At 31.4% G+C, this 21,868-nt stretch overlaps 1 long non-coding RNA gene and 1 pseudogene across 1 annotated transcript; one reads left to right on the top strand and one right to left on the bottom strand.

Moving 5' to 3' along the window:
• The first annotated feature begins 15,173 nt into the window (after window positions 1-15,173).
• Window positions 15,174-15,925, top strand: LOC146910527 (uncharacterized; annotated as a pseudogene).
• Window positions 15,926-17,511: 1,586 nt separating this feature from the next.
• Window positions 17,512-19,551, bottom strand: LOC146910526 (uncharacterized). The gene is made up of 3 exons (XR_015018725.1): window positions 19,029-19,551; window positions 18,805-18,949; window positions 17,512-18,722 (listed from the first exon to the last, which is right to left on the bottom strand). It is a non-coding gene; the product is annotated as an uncharacterized LOC146910526 (long non-coding RNA).
• Window positions 19,552-21,868: the final 2,317 nt, after the last annotated feature.

Raw genomic sequence — 21,868 nt, 5'->3', positions numbered from 1 at the left:
TATCCAAGTGATTTCTCCTTACAACTCTTCAACTCGTGAAAATCTTTTTAGGTGTAGGTTTATACTAGATATTGAAGGGTCTAATTGCTGCTATTGGGTCTAATTGTAATGACTAAGGAACTTGTTTGGTTTTTTCAGCCTTTTACTTCTTTGGAGTTTGCTCTTGCCTCAAACGGCATTTGGCTAAGTTTGACATTCAGCGGTGAGGTTGATCTTAAAGTGTCAAAATGATGTCATATTGTTAAATATGGCGGTGAATGTTGAGCAATTAGTGAATCATTTCAGATCCTTCTTTCGAAAGTGATTTTTGGTTAAGTCATTGAAATCTCCTAGTACTTTCTATCAATGGGTTGGATATAGGGTGGGTATACAAAATTCGACCTAGTCATTTAGCTGAGCCCGATCCATTGGCTTCAGGTCGGGTTTGAATCGAATCCAACCCGACAAAAGATGGGGCAAATACATGAACCAATACTAAAAAAGAGATTGTGTCCCGAGTTTATCCTCAGGTTACCCATCCCGTCCCAAACATTATTTAGGACAAGAGTATTATATTATTTTGGGTTAAATATGTTTTTAGTCCCTATAAATATGTCAACTTTTCGTTTTAGTCACTCTAAAATTTTCTTTCAATTTTTAGTCCCTATAAAATTTTCAATGACTACTTTTGGTCCCTATTTTTAATTTAATTTTTGTATTTTTTAATGAAATTGTGCAGAAATGTGTAAAATATTCTAAAAAAAATTCCTAAAAAAAATTAGAATTTTTTAACAAAACACAAATTAAATATGAATTTTTAACCGTAAAAAATATAAAAATTCATATTAAATTCATGTTTTGTTAAAAAATTCTGAATTTTTTTGGAGTGATTCTTATAATATTTTGAATTTTTCTGGAAAATTTTATTAAATAATATGAATTATACATATGAGTTTACTTTAAAAGAGTGACCAAAAGTGAAGATTGAAAATTTTAGAGAGACTAAAAATTGAAGGAAAATTTTAGAGGGACTAAAACGAAAAGTTGACATATTTATAGGGACCAAAAACATATTTAACCCTATTATTTTTTACTCATATTTTCTTATGAGTCAAATTTTTTATCTGGCAATTTTTTTTTTAACACTTAGACAATGATTCCCAAACTTTCAAGAATTTGTTGAAGTTTGAACTTAAAATTTTGAGATTATTGTTGTTCCTATTGCATTTATATATATTGTCCCTATTGTATTTATATATATGATTGATTTTGATTAGAATATTATTGTTCATATTGTTACGTGGTTGATTCTCATCAGATATATATATTCCTATTGTTCCTATTGTCAAGTAACAAAAGTTTGGTCTCTTGTTGATTATTTTTGTTTAATACTAATCTAATTTAATTGTAGAGAAATGATATTTGTACAACCTTTTTTGACAACTTTTAGACAACTTTCTCTCTCATATTCACATTATATTTTTACTCTCTCTTCCTTTTTCTCCTTCCATTGTTTTTGACCAATGAGAAGAGAGAAAAAAGAGGTTGTCATAAAAGTTGTTAGCAAATGGTTGATCAAATATCATTGCTCTTAATTGTATTACCATGAGTTACTTTTTGATTAATTTTGTTTTTCCAAAAATAACTTTATGTATTACTCCCTCCATTTCTTTTCTTTTGATGTTTTAGCTCTTGACACAAGTTTTAAGGAGTAATTAAAGTATATAAATATTTATGTGTTTTTGATTAAAATGTCCTTATTTATCATTAAACTCACACGTGATAAACCAAATGTCACAACTACTTTAATAGTTTATGGTGTTTTCCAACAAGGGTAAACTTGAGAAAACAATAATAAATTTACTAAAACATCAAAAGTTTTGGAATCTATATAATATAAATTTACGGCCGATTCCATAGCTCTTTATGGAAATGTTTTTTCTCCTCTTATTCTTATGACACGTGGCACTCTCATCCTATTCTCTTTTCAAATACTCTCACCACATTCATCCTCACAAAATACTCTCACCACATTCATCCTCAGAAATTTGTATTTATTGTTTATGTATAAAAGGAAGTTTTACAATTTCAAATTCTAATATGCTTCAAATTTCAAATCAAACATTTCCTATTCATTCAAAAAATACGAATTCCAAATTATTGTTGATTTATTTTGTGAAAACGTATGCTTTATATTTGTAAAAATAATTAAATGTTTTTTCTTTCTGCTAAACTTTTCGTATTTTAGAAATACAAATACAAAAGGAAGTTTTGCAAATTCAAATTCTAATATGCTTTTTTTGAATAATCAAATAATTTAAATTAATATATTTGCATTCAGATATTAAAATAAAACAAGTAATATCTAATTAAAATATGATTAATGAAATAATTATTTAAATATCAAAGAGATGAAATAATTGATATATGTCAAATAATAAAAATATGATTTGATTTGTCAAAAAAAAAAGTGTAACTTTTTAAAATAATTTAATTAGATTTGGTAGTAACCATTAATTTGTTATATAATTTAACTAGATACATTTTACTTGGTACCCAAAAAAATAATATTTGGTTATTTTGTTAAGGTCATGTATGATACAAATATTTACTAGACTAAAAAGTATACGTTATTTTTGTCAAAGGATAAATTCCACCACAATTAAATTTTTTAATAAAACGCCGATTACCGCAAAAAAAAAGAGGACGTAAACCCCATGTTTTTCTTATTAGATATTTCTATTTTTGGTAGAATCATGTAATTTAATTTTGGTTGAAATACAAAAAGAAAAATATTAAATGCTATTAATTTGGTTCCTCTTTTTTTTTTAACGTAAATTGATTCCTCTTTTTTTTGGCAATAATATAAATTGATTCTATTTAATGGTCTTGCTAAAATAAATGTTGAACCTTCCCTAAAAAAATAAAGTAAGCCTTAAACCAAAAAAAAAATTAGGAATTGCTTAATAGCTAAAAAAAAAAATATTTCAAGACCTTTCCTCTAAAATCGCAAAAACCGTTGAACAGATTTCACCAAAAAAAATTTAATGAATTTCGTTCAATTGTTAAATGTTTGTTTTATGAAAGAAAAAGAAAATCGGATACTTTATTTTAGGACAGAAAAAGATTGGAATTGGAGGTATTTAATTTGAATTGAAAACGTATCATTAGAGAATATCAAAAATATGATTTCAGTTGATTCTATTTAGTGGACCTGCTCTAAAAAAAATAAGCATTAAACCAAAAAAAAAAATCGAAATTGCTTAATAGATAAAAAAAAATTATTTCAACACCTTTCCTCTAAAATCACAATGGCCAAACGAGATTATATCAATAAATTGACAATGTTATTAAAAAAATTCCCAACATCATTCAATGAATGTGTATCTCTTCTATTAAAAAAAATATCGCAGGAATAATGCAAAAAAATATTACATATGTGTATCTCTACATTTTGTTATTAACACGGTTCAAATATAATTTGATTTTTCAAATCATTATTTTTTATTATTTTATATTAGTTTTTATTTTCATTCATAAGAATTTCAATTCACATGTTTTACTTTGATAGTACACGTGACAACCTTATATTGAAAGGTGCATTTAATATTTTATTTCATATACACATCAAAATGTTATTTGCTAAAATTCGGAGGAGTATTTAATGTACCAGAATGACAGCCGAAAATTTACATATGAAATTACTCTAATGAACCGAAAATTTTGGAGGAGTATTTAAACTTCTATTTTTATTCTTAAAAAAAAAATATCCCCACTCTATTATATTTTCCAAGAATTTTTTTAAAAAAAAGTGTTCAGTATGAAAAAATAATGTTTTTATTTTGATATTAGAAATTTATATTTCATACACATTTAAATTTTAAAAAAAATGACATTTTCTGGGCGTTAATAATAATTGATTAAGACTTTGATGATAATTAATTGCATAAAGATTGATTTCAATTTTAGTTAAAAAAACAACCGTAAATATGGCTATAGTAAAAAAAGTCTTAACAGAAAAGCATAAATCACTCTCTCAAAAAAAACATAAATCATGGAACATACGTTATTCCAAGACTCTACTTTGTTTTTACAAGTATTTATATATTTTTATAAAAAAATAATTTGTTTTTATTGTGTACTCTTGATGTGGAAAAAAATATGCGCTTTACAAAAAATAATTGGGCATTCTTCAAAAAAAAATTGTACATATTTAATTAAATAATTATTCATTTGATTTTTTAACCATTTAAATTATGTTAAAAAAACGATACGTAAATAAAAAATCTTTATTATATGTTTTTCGTTTTTCGCAATCAATATATTGTTATAATAAAAAAAATTGTGAGTTTGATTATTTCAAATTAAAAGACTAATATATCATGAGTATGTGTATGAGTTTGTTTCAAAAATTAATGTATAAGTTATTCCCAATTATTGCATCCATTAATCAATGGAATAATTTTTGTGGTTATTTGGTGTTTTTTGGCTATAAATATTGCTTTTGAAGCTCATGTTTTCCACACCATTTTTCAGATCATCTCTAATTTCATACAAGAATTTTAAAATAGTTTTCGAAATCCATCTTTCAATGTATTGATTTTTTTTCTTATTTTCATAGATCTGTCTCCAAAAATTGATTCTATTTTTTATATTTTCCACGGGTACAACAATTAAACTTATTTCACTCTAATTTTCTTTCTTTCAGCTGAACATATGGAAATTCAGCATATGGAAACCTATTTCACCTTCTCTTTAGGTGTTCAAAATGTGGATCTCGAAGAACGAATTTGATGAAATATGATGCACACGATGACTACTTTTTTTTTAAAACTATTCATGCACTTAATTTTAGAGTTACGATTTGTATTGTTGATCATATTTTACATTTCAAATAGCAATGTTTCTTTTGCTCACCGACTATGTTATGATTTTAATGTTGATTAAAATCATATTGAATATTATAGATAGTTGTTGTTAACTTGCTTTGTGTAATTAGGAAATTAGAGTGAACACTATCCTTTTTTATTGATTTAATTTCTTTGATGAGTGTTGTATCATATATATGACTTTTTTTTTTCCTATTATCTTCATCCCTTTACCACAACAATGTTGCTAAAATTAAATATATAGATAAATATTAACACCTAAAAAGATGAATATAATATCCCTAAAAAAAGAGATAAATATAGTAGGCCATCATGATAAAAAAAAACAAATTATATATATGTAAAAAAAGGTTTTTTGAAGTGATATATGTAAAAAAAAGTTACTTTCTTAATTTCCGATAATCTAAACTCTCAAATAATAATTTTGAATGATAATGATTTTTTGTGCTGACCCTCCAGTTTCTATGGAAGGTCTATGATAGTATGGAGTTTGACCTGAGTCTAAGTAAAATTTAACCAATAATGGTCTAACAATATTTTCAAAAATCAATTGACTCATTAAACAAAAGAAGCTATTGGCTTAAGACAAAACATAATTGCTATGAGCAGATCTTTTGAGCATTTAATTGCAGACACGTATACTCAATAGATATTATATTTTTGGTATAATATCAAAGGAGTAATTCGCTTTTTATCATTTACAAATAAGGATTACGGATTCAATCTCACATGGTCCAATACATGGTAATATTTATAAGTTTTATACAAGTAAGTATAAAATGCCTAAAAAAAAAAACAAGAATAATTATTATTTTTCGATAATCATTAAGAATAATAAATGACAATTTTTATCAATTTTTTTAATAAAAAAACGAAAATAACTAAAGGATTCACATCTACCACTGCTTATAATGATTATTTTTTTTTTAGAAATATTCATAATGAACTTGTGGACAATTGTCATGTGTAGACATTAGTAAATCATATGTATATTGGCTACAATAATATGGTGTGTACCACTTTCTTATCGTGTTGTGTTGTTGGTGTAAATATTTATTCTTTGGAAAAGCATTTTAAGAATCTCAAGTTCTATATATGGTCTTCGTTGTTCACCATCAAACAATAAATATTTGTTTTCAAACTGATGAAGAAATACAAATATTCAAAAGGACCATAAAAAAAACAAATGATATTAATGTAATAAAAAATTTCTAAATCATTAATCACATTTTAATATTAATGAAGATATTCTCCTTAATGAGAGGGCTGTGTTTATATATATATATATATATATATATATATATATATATATATATATATATATATATATATATATATATTTCGTTAATGAGAATCACATTTTAAAAAATTTCTAAATCATTAATCACATTTTAATATTAATGAAGATATTCTCCTTAATGACTACTTTACTCCTATACAGGTAATGAGAATCACATTATTTAAATGATTTAATTTTGTTTAAATCGATTTAATATCATTAATAAAATACTTTAGATATTTAATGGAGAAATAAAGGAGAATCACGTGATTTTAATGCATTAATCACATATAAACTGGTTTTAATCTTTACAGATATTCGACTTACTTGAGACATTTTTATCAGTGTTTTATTAAATAAATTTTATACAAACATAATTTTAAGTGTATATAAAAAATTATTGAATTTTGAGATATTTGACTTCGATAAGAAGTTCGTACGAGTGTTTAACAAATTTTATACAAATATAATTTTAAACATATATAAAAAGTTTTTTTTTGAATGTATATATAAAAAAGTTTTAGAAATCTTATTTTTTTTTTTGACAAAAGAAATCTTAATTAAGAAACCCAAATATAAACATATATAAAGAGAAATGCTAGCTACTTATAGAAGTTTGTATGAGTGTTTAACAAATTTGGAACATATATGCTTATGAAAGTTATATTTTCTTATATTTATAGAGAATTAAATTTTTGCTTATATGCTTTAGCAAATTTAGGTCTGACTCTTAATGATTATACTAACTGCAATAGCATCTCTGCCCAAATTAGTGAGTATTCTGTTGGAAACAAGTTTGGTTTATCAAACTTTAGATTCTTAAATTTATGAGAGTTTTGGTTTGGTCTCTCCTCTTTTTCTATTGTATATATTTTTTATTTAATATATTTTGGTGAGGTGATACTCTAATTGCCCACTTTTGGTTTAAAAATAAAAATTATTGAAGACGGTATAAATCCCATTAATATTATTGATATACTAAATAACATATTCCATTTTTCAAACAATGAATAAAAAATACAGCCTAGCAAAATCAATGCAAATATTTTGCTACCACAATATAGCCTTTTAAAATTGGTCTTTCAACTATCAATGATAATTTTCGGTAAACCATCATACGCATAAACGACCCATGGTTTGGGAAAAATGTATGTTATTTGTATCACATTCATTTTGAGGTGTAATATGGACCTCTAAAAATGATGTGTGGATAAAGAAGTTAGTACAAGAGAGTATGATCAGTTTTGGAACATGGAATATAGACACTCTTATAGAAAAATATATTAAAATAGTTGGTGCTATGACTAGAAGGAAGATTATTGTACGTGCATATAGGAAAATAAGTGGTTGGATTAAAGGGCGAAAAAATTAGATAGTTCAAGGTTTAAGAATTGGTACACTAACAAAGTTAGATCGAGAAATGAGGTAGACATTATAATGAATACAGAATCAAAGAAGGATATTGTATATGTAAAAAGGATAGGACATCATATCATAGCTATACAATTTATAGTGTAACAGTACGTCTTTAGTGTTACAAGTTAGACAGAAAAATAGGGTAGACATTATTGTTGGTGAGGAATGAAAGAAGGATATTATAGATGTGAAAAGGATAGGAGATCATATTCCTAAAAAGTGTAGTGGAACAATACATCTTTAATATCATGAAATTAAGTGGGTGGATGAAAGGGCGAAAGAATTAGATAGTTCAAGGTTTTAGAATTGGTACACTAATAAAGTTAGAACGAGAAATGAGGTAGACATCATAGTGAATACGGAATCAAAGAAGGATGTTGTATATGTAAAGAGGATAGGACATCATATCATAGTTATACAATTTATAGTGTAACAATACGTCTTTAGTGTTATAAGTTAGACCGACAAATAGGGTAGACATTATTGTTGATGAGGAATGAAAGAAGGATATTATAAATGTGAAAAGGATAGAAGATCATATCATATTCCTAAAAGTTATAGTGGAACAATACATCTTTAATATCATTAGTGCTTATGCACCCTGGGCAGGGTTAAAAAAAACTTTAAAAGTAAATTTTGGGATGATTTAGGAGGCTTAATTCTAAATATACCACTAGGAGAAAATATTTTTCTACGAGGGAACCTAAATGTGAATGTAGGGAGTGTTTTGAAGGATTGAATAGGGGTATGATCTAAGGGAGATATATGCGGATGGTAAATTCATATACAAGGGTCGGGTGCAATAATCATGAGGCCAAGGTGTACACTAGGTTGCCTTAATCAAAGACCAAAACCAGCAAAGTACAACGACAAACCGTGGTGCTGCCTACACGAGAGTACCCCTGTCTCACAACCTAATGCCCACAAAGATCCTCTAAAAAATCGCAGCTGCACAGCAGCAAAGCTGCACTACAACAGGCTGAAATACCTGCAACTAAAAAACAGAAAAGCCAAGCGGACGCAACAGCAATTATGCACACACAAAAGCCTCCCAGCCAGCGGCTACATCACGTAATAGCAGCGCAGAACTGACACTAACACACCCACAAATAATGCAAACAACATAAGGTTAATGCATGACCTACTATCAACGCCACAAAACTGTTCTTTAATTGATTAATTTTTCACGTTATCTAGATTAGTGAGCATTCATGACATCTTTTTGTAGCAGTTTCTATATCTATTTATTTTCGCGTTAATTAGATAATGGCTTGGGAAATCCTTTACAAATAAGCTTATTTTTTTAGTTTGAGTTAAGCTGAAAGAAGCTTTTTTCGATTAAGAATTGAGTCGTAACTTTAATATCATTTTTTCCATTGCATTGCATATATTCTCTTACTATCATTTTTAGTTTTTATGACAAAGACAGAAGTGAAAATAACATGTTTCAAGACATAATGATATTTTTTTTTAAGGCCAGAACATGTTGCAATTGTCATTGATGAGAATTAGAACAAATGGCGTGTCATTATGCAACTTTAAAAGGAAAAGCTGCACTTAAAATGCATTAAGAGGTAACATAAAACTTCAAAGTAAAAACAAGTCTCCACTGAGATATGCTTTGTTAGTGTTGTCTCCACTGCACTTCTCTTTGCGTACTCCTTTGTTGTTGTTTTTGAAGCAACACAAGTCAAATACTGCTTGAAATTCTGGGATGACGAGTTTAGCATCAGGGTGCAAATGACATGGACGAGGCAATTATAGTAAAGAACAAACCAAGAGTTACTAACTCTACGATACCATTCAGCATTTTCTACATTTTTTAAGCTGATATGTTTAAATATAAAGAATTCTCATATAAAGCTAATATTTTATCTTTCTCTTCAACGTGCACACATATGTATGCAAAGGTGTTAATATTAATTTCGGGACTTTACATTTAATATGCAGATCTGCGTATCAGTGACGATGACTTGAAGAATCTGTGTTTGATTGAAATTGAAATGCTGCTTCAGGAAAACGAACGGTCTCTTATTGACTTCAAATCTATGCCCAGACCAAATGCAGCAGACATGCCAACTTTCACAAACAAGCTTATCGTTGATGAGCTAAATGACAACAAAGATGAACTGGATAAGACACACGCTGATGTTGACTGATGAACAAAGATGTGTGCATGACAAGATCATGGAGTCCGTTGGTTCTGACGACAGTGGTTTCTTTTTCTTATATGGTTACGGTGGTACTAGAAAAATCTTTATATGGAAAACTTTGTCAGATGTTGTTAGATCGAAGGGGTTAATTGTATTGAATGTTGCATCCAGCGGTATATCGGCTTTTCTATTACCAGGTGGAAGAACCGCGCACTCGACGCTGACAGTCGCTATTGAGATTAATGAGGCATCATCGCTTACGATGGAAAAGGATAGTTCTAGGGCCGACCTGGTGTGCGCTGCAAAGTTGATAATTTGGGATGAGACTCCAATGATGCACCGATGGTGCTTTGAGGCAGTTGACCGATCAATGTGTGATGTCCAAGAATGATCCCCTAAACGAGTTTAGACCTTTTGGTGGAATGACAGTAGTTTTAGGTGGTGATTTCAGGCAGATATTGTCTGTTGTCCGAAAAGGAACGAGGCGGGATATTGTTGATGCCTCAATCAATTCATCAAAGATATGGGCTTATTGTAATTTGTTGAGGCTTACTGTTAATATGAGATTGGGTGCATCTTTGGTACCTGCAGAGCATGCAGAGCAGGAAGAAATTCCTAATTTTGGCAAGTGGATACTCTCAACTGGAGACGACAATGACGCTTCGGATGAGAATGGTGAAATGAAGGTAGAAATTCCTGAATATTTGCTCATATCGACACAACAAACCCGTTGATGTCAATTATAAACTTTGTGTATCCTGATTTGAATGATAACATTGGTGACCAGCTATTTTTCCAAGAAAGGGGAATACTAGCACCAACGCTTGATTCAGTTGAGCATGTTAACGAATATATGATGTCGCTGATTCCAAGTGAAGAGAAAGAGTATTTAAGCTCTGATTCTGTTTGTCGATCGTGTGAAAATTATGATGTCCAAAGCGAGTATTTCACAACAGAATTTCTTAATGGTAGTAAGAGCTCTGGAATTCCAAATCACCGGTTGAAACTAAGGGTGGGCTGTCCGGCTATGCTGATGAGAAACATTGATCAGGCCAATGGACTGTGTAATGGTACGAGGCTGACAGTTACACATCTAGGGAAGAGCACGGTAGTTGCTACTGTAATTACAGGAGAAAGGGCAGTACCAGGGTATTCATTCCCAGGATGAATCTTATTCCGAGTGATCCAGAACTACCCTTCAAATTCAGACGCATGCAATTTTCATTGACGCTTTGTTTTGCGATGACAATAAATAAAAGTCACGGTCAATCTTTATCTCGAGTGGGAGTTTATCTTCCTAAGCCCGTGTTCACGCATGGACAACTCTATGTCGTTGTCTCTCGAGTTACTTCTAGAAAAGGTTTGAAGCTGCTCATCTTGGATGAAGATAATAATGTTTGCAAGGAAACCAAAAATGTTGTGTATCGTGAAGTTTTTCAAAAAGTATGATCATTGGCTATGTTTTAGAATTGTTGTTGCTATAATTTAAAAAACTAAAGTTACGTATTGTTTGGAAGTTGTTTTTCGTTTTTAATTTCTTTGTAAGGCGTATTGGTAGACATGGCAACAAACCCCGCCCCCGCAAGACCCGGCCGCCTCCGCCCCGAATTTAACGGGGAAAAGCCGATTTAACCGGGTGCGGGTACGGGTGTGGGGGAAATTTGGAGTTTTAGTACGGGGGCGGGTGCGGGGTATGCTTACTCGCGCCCCGCACCCACACCCGCCCCGCACCCGTTTTTTAAAACTTTCTTTCTTAAATTTTATAATCTTATTTCCATAAGTACCAACCTATTTTAATATAATATTACTCTTTAGAAACATATTTATTATAATTATTTTGCTCTTTTGAAAAAAGTTTATTAGATAAATAATTATTAATGTAATTATTGTGTTTTTGTTGCTATGAAAAAATGAAAAAATATGCATTTTTTAAATATTTTATAAAAAATAAAGTTTTCGCGGGTGGGGGTGGGGGCGGAGCCGGGAGTTGAGGGCGGGGTTGGGTGTTCAATTTTTACCCCTGATATGGTTTGGGGACGGAGGCGGGGGGTGGGTACGGGTGCATGGAAGCGGGGGCGGGGATTCTCAAACCCGCCCCTGATCCGCCCCGTTGCCATGTCTACGTATTGGTCATTACAGGACATGCAATTTTTATATAAGCAGATCCTCCTGCCATTGACTTTTAATTGATGCACTTTTCAGGTATAATAGTACGCAGAACTTTTTTTTTACATCGTTGTTACCCCAAAATACAAATTTACATTAGACCATTGGTTTTGTAAAAAATAAAAACAAATAACAATCGACGTTTCTGTAGCCCAAACTATATTTAGACACACCCATAAAAAATTTAACGTTTGCATTCACAGGCTATGGGTATACATCTGACACTGACTGTTATATAAAAAAAATATAATCTTTTTAGTTTTTATGATTAATAAAATATATTATGTCAACAAATAATAATATACAGTAAGTCGGCGTATTTTTGCATAAATATTACATATGCTAAGTTTAACAATGAGTACATCTTATACTACAAATAATTAGTATAAGTATAAATCCAAATACTTTAATCGTTATGTGCAATGTTTAGATATTTCAAAATATATACAAAATTAACAACATTAAGATGATATTTTTTTCCATATCAAATTTAAATTATAACCACATTTATAATTTTAAGATAACATAATATAAAATCTATACATTTGATCAAAAAAGTTTTTTATTTCCCGTGCTTGGCACGGGTCACTATACTAGTATAATTGAAACTCTAAAACATCAAAAGAAAAAAAATGGAGGGAGTACTATTTGGCGGCTCTTCTTGGGATCAATCGGTTGTCTTTGTAACGTCACATAAAATTTTATCGGGTTTAGATTCGGGTCATGTCTAGTCTAATATTATAGGCTTGGGCGAGAGACACACAAAATTCGAGTTAACACGTCCTTTGTACATCCGTAATTGTGAATTCTACTCCCTATAACTTTTGGGATAGTTTTATGATTCTTCTCCGGTTCTTCCTAATAATTCTTATCTTCGATGTTATTATGTCTTGCCTAACTTTCTCTTTATCATTGTAATGGATTGAATAGACTTGTACTCACTTTTTTTAAATATATTATTTGCCATTATAAAAACTCCTATATTATACTTTAAAATAAATAGTGACCATATATCTCAACCAGCTGAATAAATGAGAACACAATATAGCCCTACTATGAGATAATGGGAGTGAGCCTTTAACGAAAGTGATGACGTATTTCAATCTCTCCTTGTCTAAATTATTTTCGTTGATGAAATTGATCATCAATTGATGAGTTAGACTTTGATCTATATTTTTCACTTTTTGCTTACTAAAAATAGACGAAGTGTGAATCACACATGGTGGACTGAACCACACATGGGGTTGGGCCAACACTGCAACTGTAGTTTTGAGGTGGCTGACCAAGTCAATGATTAATGATGACTCAAATTCAATGGAACTCCACTTTTAATTTAACTGCAATTGAAAAAAAAAATTTAATATAACATTAAAATTTGAAATTAGTCATTCATTTTAAAACAATTTTTATTTTAAATCAAAAAAAATGCAAAGGGTTGATAATTTTTTTTTAAAACAATTTAAAATTTAAAATTTTTCTTTTAATATAGAAGAAAAAGAAATGCTATTCCTTGTTTCTTTGTTGACGGTGCTCTGATTGAAGGGGTTGATAATGTGCGAAATGCAGTGTTTTCTCATTTTTCCTCTCATTTTAAATCAAGTCAAGCTGATCGCCCCGGGTTGGATGGTTTGAATTTTCGAACCCTGTCTGTCAGGGAGGGGGCTGGTTTGGTTAAACCGTTTACTATGGATGAAGTGAAGGCAGCGGTGTGGGAGATTGATAATTTTAAATGCCTAGGTCCGGATGGTGTGACTTTTGGCTTCATAAAAATTTTTTGGGACCTTCTGAAGGATGATGTAATGTGTTTTTTGGTGGAATTTCATAGAAGTCGTCGGTTGGCCAAGGGGATCAACAGTACTTTCATTGCTCTTATCCCGAAGGTTGACAATCCTCAACGGTTGAATGACTTCCGTCCTATCTCTTTGGTGGAAAGTATGTACAAAATTTTGGCAAAGGTCCTTGCTATTAGGCTTCGAGTGGTGATTGGCTCAGTCATTTCAGAGTCTCAGTCTGCTTTCATTAAAGGTCGTCAGATTCTTGATGGTATTTTGGTGGCTAATGAGGTTGTCGACGAAGCTCGGAAACAAAAAAAAAGAATTGTTATTTTTTAAGGTGGATTTTGAGAAAGCCTACGATTCTATCGATTGGCGTTATTTAGATGCGGTGTTGTTGAAAATGGGGTTTCCAACTTTATGGTGGAAATGGATTAAAGAATGTATTGGAACAGCCTCAACTTCGGTTTTGGTTAATGGTTCACCTACTGATGAGTTCAACTTGGAGAAGGGGCTGAGACAAGGCGATCCCCTATTTCCATTTTTATTTCTTCTGGCTGCAGAGGGGTTTAATGTCTTGATGGAATCTTTATTACTTCATAATATTTTTACTGGTTACAAGGTTGGTGCTAGTGATCCGGTGGTGGTGTCTCATCTTCAGTTTGCAGATGACACTTTAATTTTACGAGAAAAATCGTGGGCAAACATTCGTGCAATGCGGGCTGTTCTATTATTGTTTGAAGCTTTGTCTGGGCTGAAGGTGATTTTTTCTAAAAGTCAGTTGGTAGGCGCTAATGTGTCTATTTCTTGGTTAGCAGAAGCCGATTTGGTTCTGAATTGTAACGTTGGTTCTCTTCCCTTTGTGTATCTCGGGCTGCCTATAGGTGGTAATGCGAGACGTTTGGCTTTTTGGGAACCTGTGCTTAATCGTATTAAATCTAGACTGTTTGTGTGGAATTGCAAACATTTATCATTGGGCGGACGCTTGGTTCTTTTGAAGTCAGTCCTGTCATCTCTGCTTGTTTATGCGCTATCCTTCTTTAAAGCTCCTTCAGGTATTGTCTCCTCTATAGAATCTATTTTAAATTGTTTTTTTTTTTGGGGAGTGAGGACCACAAAAAAATATCTTGGGTTGATTGGAACACTGTTTGTAGGAGTAAGGAGGTTGGAGGTTTTGGGGTAAGGAGTATTAAAGAGTTTAACGTAGCTTTATTGGGGAAGTGGTGTTGGAGGTTGTTAATGGAGAGAGAGAGAGAGCTTGTGGTGTCGGGTGTTGTCAACTCGTTATGGTGTGGAGGGAGGGCATGTGTTGGAGGGGGGGCGTGAGGTTTCTCATTGGTGGCGCATTATTGCTGCTTTGCGTAGAGAACCTTGGTTTGTTGATAATTGTAGGCGTTTGATTGGAAACGGAATTACTACTTCTTTCTGGTCGGATGTCTGGGTGGGTGGTGTATCTTTTAGAAGCAGGTTTAGTAGATTATATGATTTATCAGAGTTTAAGGGGGGGACTGTGTCTGAGATGTGTCAGCTTGGTTGGGGGTATGAGGGTGATGCTTGGAGGTGGAGGAGGAGGTTGTTTTCATGGGAGGAGGAGCAGCTGGGGGAGCTTACTCTTTTACTTCAAAATGTTAATCTGCAGGTTGACAAAGAGGATACATGGTATTGGACATTGGAGAGTTCTCGTGTTTATTCTGTTCGTAGTGCTTACCATTTCCTGACGGTTCAACATCTTAATACATCTTCCGTGGCGTCGACATCGTTATGGAATAAGGATATCCCGTTGAAGGTAGTGCTTTTTGCTTGGCGCCTGTTTCGCAATAGGTTACCTACAAAGGATAACTTATTTCGCCGTGGGGTTATTGATTTTGATTCTCGGTTGTGTGCTTCTGGATGTGGTTCTTTGGAAAATTCTTCTCATTTATTTTTGCATTGCAGCAGTTTCGGATCTGTTTGGAACTATATTTATAGGTGGATTGTATTTATACGGTTACTCCTTGTTTTGTAGTTGATCATTTTAATCAATTTTCTTTTGCTGGTGGTGGGGCTAGGGCTCGGCATCCTATTATTCAGGTGATTTGGTTTGCTACCGTGTGGGAAATCTGGAAAGAAAGAAACAATAGGATTTTCAATGCAAAAGAGTGCTCCTTGTTACAAGTAGTGGATAAAATAAAGGCTACTTCCTATGCGTGGTTGAAGGCGAAATGTGCCTCTCTTCCACTAAATTATCATGGGTGGTGGCTTAGTCCATTTATTATGTTAGGCACTACATAGATCTGTTGCTTTCTTTTTTCTCTTTGTTTGTACATATTGTATTGACTCATTGTTCTTCCTTAGTACACCTTGTGCTAGGGAGAACATTTTGATTTGGTAATATACTCCCTCTGTCCCATATTACTTGACCTAGTTGACTCTGTCACGTATGCCAATGCATAATTTTAAACTTAAATTTCTTTAAAAATCTAGTAGAAAAAATTACGAAAATTTGATATTTTGAAAATATTAATCGAGACGAATCTAACAACATCTTATATGATGTATTTTATTTTTATATATTAGTAGAAAAATGTAGTCAAAGCATGATACATGAATAGTGCAAATATTTTAAATATGTCAAGTAATATGGGACCGAGAGAGTATATCATTTTAACCTCTTAAAAAAAAAATTCTTTTACATATATGATATTCATTGTGGGACGGCATGACTATTAGCGGTCAAATATGCCGTCAGCGGAGCTATATGTGTTCTTGTATGTATATATATATTTTTCTACGTGTTCTAACTTCTAACATGATAGTGGTATACTATTTTTGGTATGGAAAAATAGACATGATACACTAATTGTTTTTTTTACTATACTATACAATTGATTTTCATGTTAGTTGCCACCTACCACATGCATACAAATACAATACGTCAACTAGACTTTTCACCCGTGCTGTCGCACGGGTCATATAAAATTGGAAAACTTAATTTCAACTAATATTATTCAATTTCTAAAAACCTCTCGATACACCACTTTTAAAGTTGTGTTAACTAAGTTGCGATATTTATCGGTGAGCAAAATCTTCCAACAACTTCATTTAGAGCACCATTATCGGCTGTCTTTTGAGTTTAGGTCACCCTTTGTGTCAGATAAAAGGCACGGCACCTGTGGATAATTCAGCAAGTGTTAATTTCCAATTTTTAACTACGGTAACCAACAATGGACACGGTTCCATTCATTTATTTCAAAGCTTTTGGAAGTAAAAAATTAAAGAAGTAAAATAGTGACACATTTCCACTTTGTTTCAATTACACATTTTATATATCAATATAAAATATAAAGTTTGAGTATATTGTAGAATTTAGTGGACCCATTTTAGAGTTTTAGATAAGTGATATTAATATTTGAAAAATGTAATTGAGTGATTTAAAGAATTGAGAAGTGTGACTCCTTATCCCATGCAATTTCATTTGAGATGTCAATACTCCCTCCGGTCCTTATTATAAAAAATAAAACTAAAAAAACATCAAAACGAATACAATCATTAATTAATGAAACTTTTTGAATATTTTTACAAATATACCCTCATAAAAAATTGAGAAACATTACATAAACCCACTAATATTAAAATGAAAGTATTAAATGAGTGATAGAAAAGTCTTTTAAATAATAACTACGCTTTAAAAGTTGTAACATTTTCTTATAAATATGACCATTTTTTTTTTTGAAAATTTTCTTATAGTAAGGACCAAAAGAAGTAATATATTCGGTGGAGTCAATTTGTACCATCCATACATACATGTACACCCTCCGGTCACTAATATAAGCAAAAATCCACTTTTTAGATACATTCAATTAATGATGTATGTGACATATAATAAAGAATTGAATGTATCTAAAAAGTGGATTTTTGCTTATATTAGTGACCGGAGGGTGTAGCATGAATGTGAATGCTCTTAAAATCCACAATTCTCAACATGATAATTTATTACCCCATCCACGGTTAAGAAAGCTTAGTATATTGAGCTTTGTAGTCTTGAATGCATACAACTAAATACCTTCACACTAAACACGCCAACAGTTGGTGGTGCATTGAAAACCGCTGGCGTTGATGATTAGACTACACCTCGTTAATATATATTGATTGATATTGATATCTCAAATGAAATTTCATGGGATAAGGTGTTTACACTATTTATGTGACTTTAGAAATACCAATGTGTATATACACTTATATACTATAATAATCATCAGAAATACATTGCACAATTTTTTAGAGGAATACATATCGTTTGGATATAGTTGCACATCACAGGAAGACTCCTTGTATTATTCATAATATAATCTTGATGGTTTTTATATGATAAAGTGAAAATTATTAACATGAGACAAATATAAATCATATATGACAATATTTTTTTATGAAAATCTAAGATGAATTTTAATAACAGGTTTATATATCACATGATATATATATATAAAAATTAAATTTATGTATCCCTAAAAAAAAAATCAACTAATGATATTAGTTGTTACGTTGCAGTTTAACAATTAAATTGCACATTTGTCTCCATTTGTGTCAAATGTTTCTGTTTATAAAATGAAAATAATTGACATGACATATATATAAACCAAACGACAGTTTTTTTTTTCTTCATGAAAATATAATACCAATTTTAATCGTAGTAGGTTTTGGTTAATACTTTGCTCAAAAAAAAAAGGTTTTGGTTAATACTTTATCAATAAATCGACCATATCCTTTATCAATAAGATCAAGCATTGAAACAGCAACCACTAACCCACAGACCATGCAAAAGCACTACCCAGGACTACTAATATCGAATAATTCAAAAATACAGCATCTCGTTACTCCCAACAGCAAGTTCACCCACCATAACATGAGAACCTCACGTAGCCTTCTTGCAAAAACCAATCGTTTAAAACCACCGCCAACTTTAAAATGGTCATATGGACATCTACCAAAACTGAGACTGCAATCTTACCTTCCCACAGTCATCCATCAACCTCAAAGCAGTAGTCCTTATATCAACTGCGAGTTCACAAAATCCATTGTAAGCAAATTCCTGGTAAAATAAAACAGCTAGTTATCATATGAAAATATACCCACGTGAAGGATGGATTAAAAAAGTCATGTAAACACCTTACCAAACAACCATTCTTGATATCTCAAATGAAGACAACCTCTTCTCTTACATGCTCAACGTCGAACTCAACCACATATGTTCGACATTTCCGGCAAAGCTTGTTAACCATCGTATCAAATCTCCAACGGGGTTGGGATCCAATGGCACTGCAAAATCACCAACCAAATCAGAAATCTTATGCCAATACAAATAGAAAAACAGACTAATCGAACTTTATAGTTTTACCAGACAGGCAATGGTATGATAGCAGTGTTTGGATATCTCTGTTAGGCATGGCACAACTGATAAGAAGAAAAGCCAAAGTAATGCATGCTGATGTGGGAATTAGAGCATGTATATAGACACATAGGTGCGTGGAAAATAACATCCTTATATAGGCATAATTAGCATGGAAGGCGTGTACCTAGGTGCATGACAGAGCTCATTGGTACTCACTACATTGGAAACACGCACATTAGCATAGATGGAATAGAAAAAGCTGGACCATGCATTTAAGGAGTTAAATAAGCTGTAGTTGGAAAATTTGAAATTCAAATTTGGATATTTTGTTTTGCTCTTCTGGAAGTTAAACGTGGGGGACAAAGCATGCCATTTAATTATTTTTTTTGGTAGTGGAAGCATGCCAGTCCCCATTTAATTAGCCTGAAACAATATTGGTAATTGCAATAGTTTTGGGGGGAAATTTTTAGGGTTAGGGTTATGTAAGGGTTGTTTGCAATGGTACCTTTGGATTAGATATAAAGATTATATGCTTTTTAGTCGTAGAGTTGTCGGTCTTCATTCAATATTGCAGTTAAGAAGAACAAATAAAAAACCATGGTGCAGTTGTTAGAGAAACAGTTTAATTAATGGATAAAATTTCATAAACTATTCTTGGAATATGAAAGTCTTCACCTAATTTGCTTCTGATGTAGAAGATAATTGTCAAAACATGTTTGAAGAAAATCGTGCTTCTATGGAAAAAATGGACATCCCTCGTCCTGTCACTCTGGTGGAGAAGGTTGATACAAATATCGATGCTAGCGATACTGCTCACTGCTCAAGTAAAAATCAATGAAGATGTTAACCGAACTTCAAGGACAAACCCAAATTTAAACTAGGACAGTTTGGTATTCAAAATTTAAAATGGGACAGATTGGTATATAAATTTCACACTAGGGGAAGATATATGGAAAAGGAATCCCAAACTCGAACGAACAACGGAAATGGAAGTAGTGTTATGGCTGACGTGAATGCCGGAAAGAAACAATCTCGAAAATACTTGAGCCAAATACTGGTCCAACATAAACTTTTTTTTACGTATGGTGTGTAACTGAATGAATGGAATATATTTGTAAGTATAGAAAAGACATCCTTATATGAAGATATTTTATAATTTTTTTTTTTAATTCTATTGGATTTGATTCAGGTTCATCTAGACTTTTATTTTTCTTTTTTCATAATAAATTTGCGCACTTATAAAAAAACACAAATAGTTAAGGTTTAAGCATAAAAGATACAATGTGTTAGGACTTAAGCATGCATGGATAACTCGATTTAAAAAGACTATTCCATAAGATAGAAGTAGGGTGGAGCCGTGTTTATGACTCAAGGGGTATACCACCATTGCTTTTTAGTTTATAAATAACCGTTAATTTACACCCAACTAAAAATAAAAAGGTGTAAATTAACATGTGTGCAGTTTTTTATTCGAAAAAAAAAGCTCACTTACTACTATTCAAATCAAATTTAACTAAAATGCTAGTTTTGTCAAATTTATTTAATTAACTAAAAAAGAATCTAAAATCACCGACACATCAAAACACGAGTAAAAATTTCTTCATTTATAAAAATAAATGAATATTATCATTATGAGAGACATGTATACGAAAAGTAGATGGTGGATCCTATCATTAAATTAATCACATATTCATTAATTGTTTTCAAGTTTTATTGTGTTTTTATATCTTTAAATAAAAAAATATAAAAGATTATAAATAAAGGGCTTAAATATGCATTTAGTCCCTGCATTTTCATCAGATTTTGACATTGGTCCCTGCATTTTTTTTTTGTTTGGAATTGGTCCTTGCACTTTGTAAAAATATTGGTATTGGTTCCTCTGTTAACTTTCTGTTAAAAAACACAAAACTATTGGTATTGGTCTCTGCACTTTGTAAAAATATTGGTATTGGTGCCACGTGGCATGAAATGATTGGGTCACGTTCATGCCACGTGGCACTCCGTTAGTTTTGTGTTTTTTTTAACAGAAAGTTAACAGAAGGACCAATACCAATATTTTTACAAAGTACAGTGACCAACGCCAAACAAAAAAAAGTGCAGGGACCAATGTCAAAATCTGATGAAAGTGCAGGGACCAATGACACATTTAAACCTAAATAAAGAGGATCCTAACTCTCAAAACAACGTTTCTAGATAACATGAGAAACATGTGTTTTGAAAGGCGCATTTGGAAATGCCTTAATGATGGAACGACTACTCCTGATATGTTAAAGGGTGGGTACTCATGACCTTGCTAAGGTGCAATATACAAAAAGTATGTGATGACTTGTGACATGTTAGTTACATGTCAATAGACACACCATTTTGAAAGAAACACGTTTCAACGAGACTTTGTTCACAATGAATTTGGCAAATTCAAAATCAAGGAAAAGTCAACATTTCAGTAAAAATATATTTGGCAATCGACAAACACTTGGCCATGAAAGTTGACTTGTGTCTACCCCTATGTTTTATAGGGACTGATCTCTTCCATTTTGTTTTTTCTTTTTTTCTCGTGTCTTCGTTGTTGTCAGTTTTTCGTAACTCAACTTACTTCTAATTGTAAAATGCTTAATCCAATTTGAAGTTTTAAATATTGTTGTTACTGTTGTTAAGTCATAAATGTGTGTTTTGATCAAATATAGAAGTTTTTCCTGCACGTGCTCATTTCATACGATGTATAAGTTTTTTTTTTTTTACTACAAGTTGGATTCAATGGTTCCCATTCAAATTAGTGACGTGTCATATATGTTGTGTATCAAAGTGTGTGTGAGATAAAAATCTTATATTGAATCGAAAAGCGAATG

The sequence above is a fragment of the Medicago sativa genome, chromosome 7, assembly GCF_051527215.1.
Source record: "Medicago sativa cultivar Bolivia chromosome 7, Bolivia_mono, whole genome shotgun sequence".
Classification (NCBI taxonomy): Eukaryota; Viridiplantae; Streptophyta; class Magnoliopsida; order Fabales; family Fabaceae; genus Medicago; species Medicago sativa.
The sequence above is the reverse complement of the archived record's forward strand: the minus strand, read 5'-3'. Positions and strand labels throughout refer to the sequence as shown.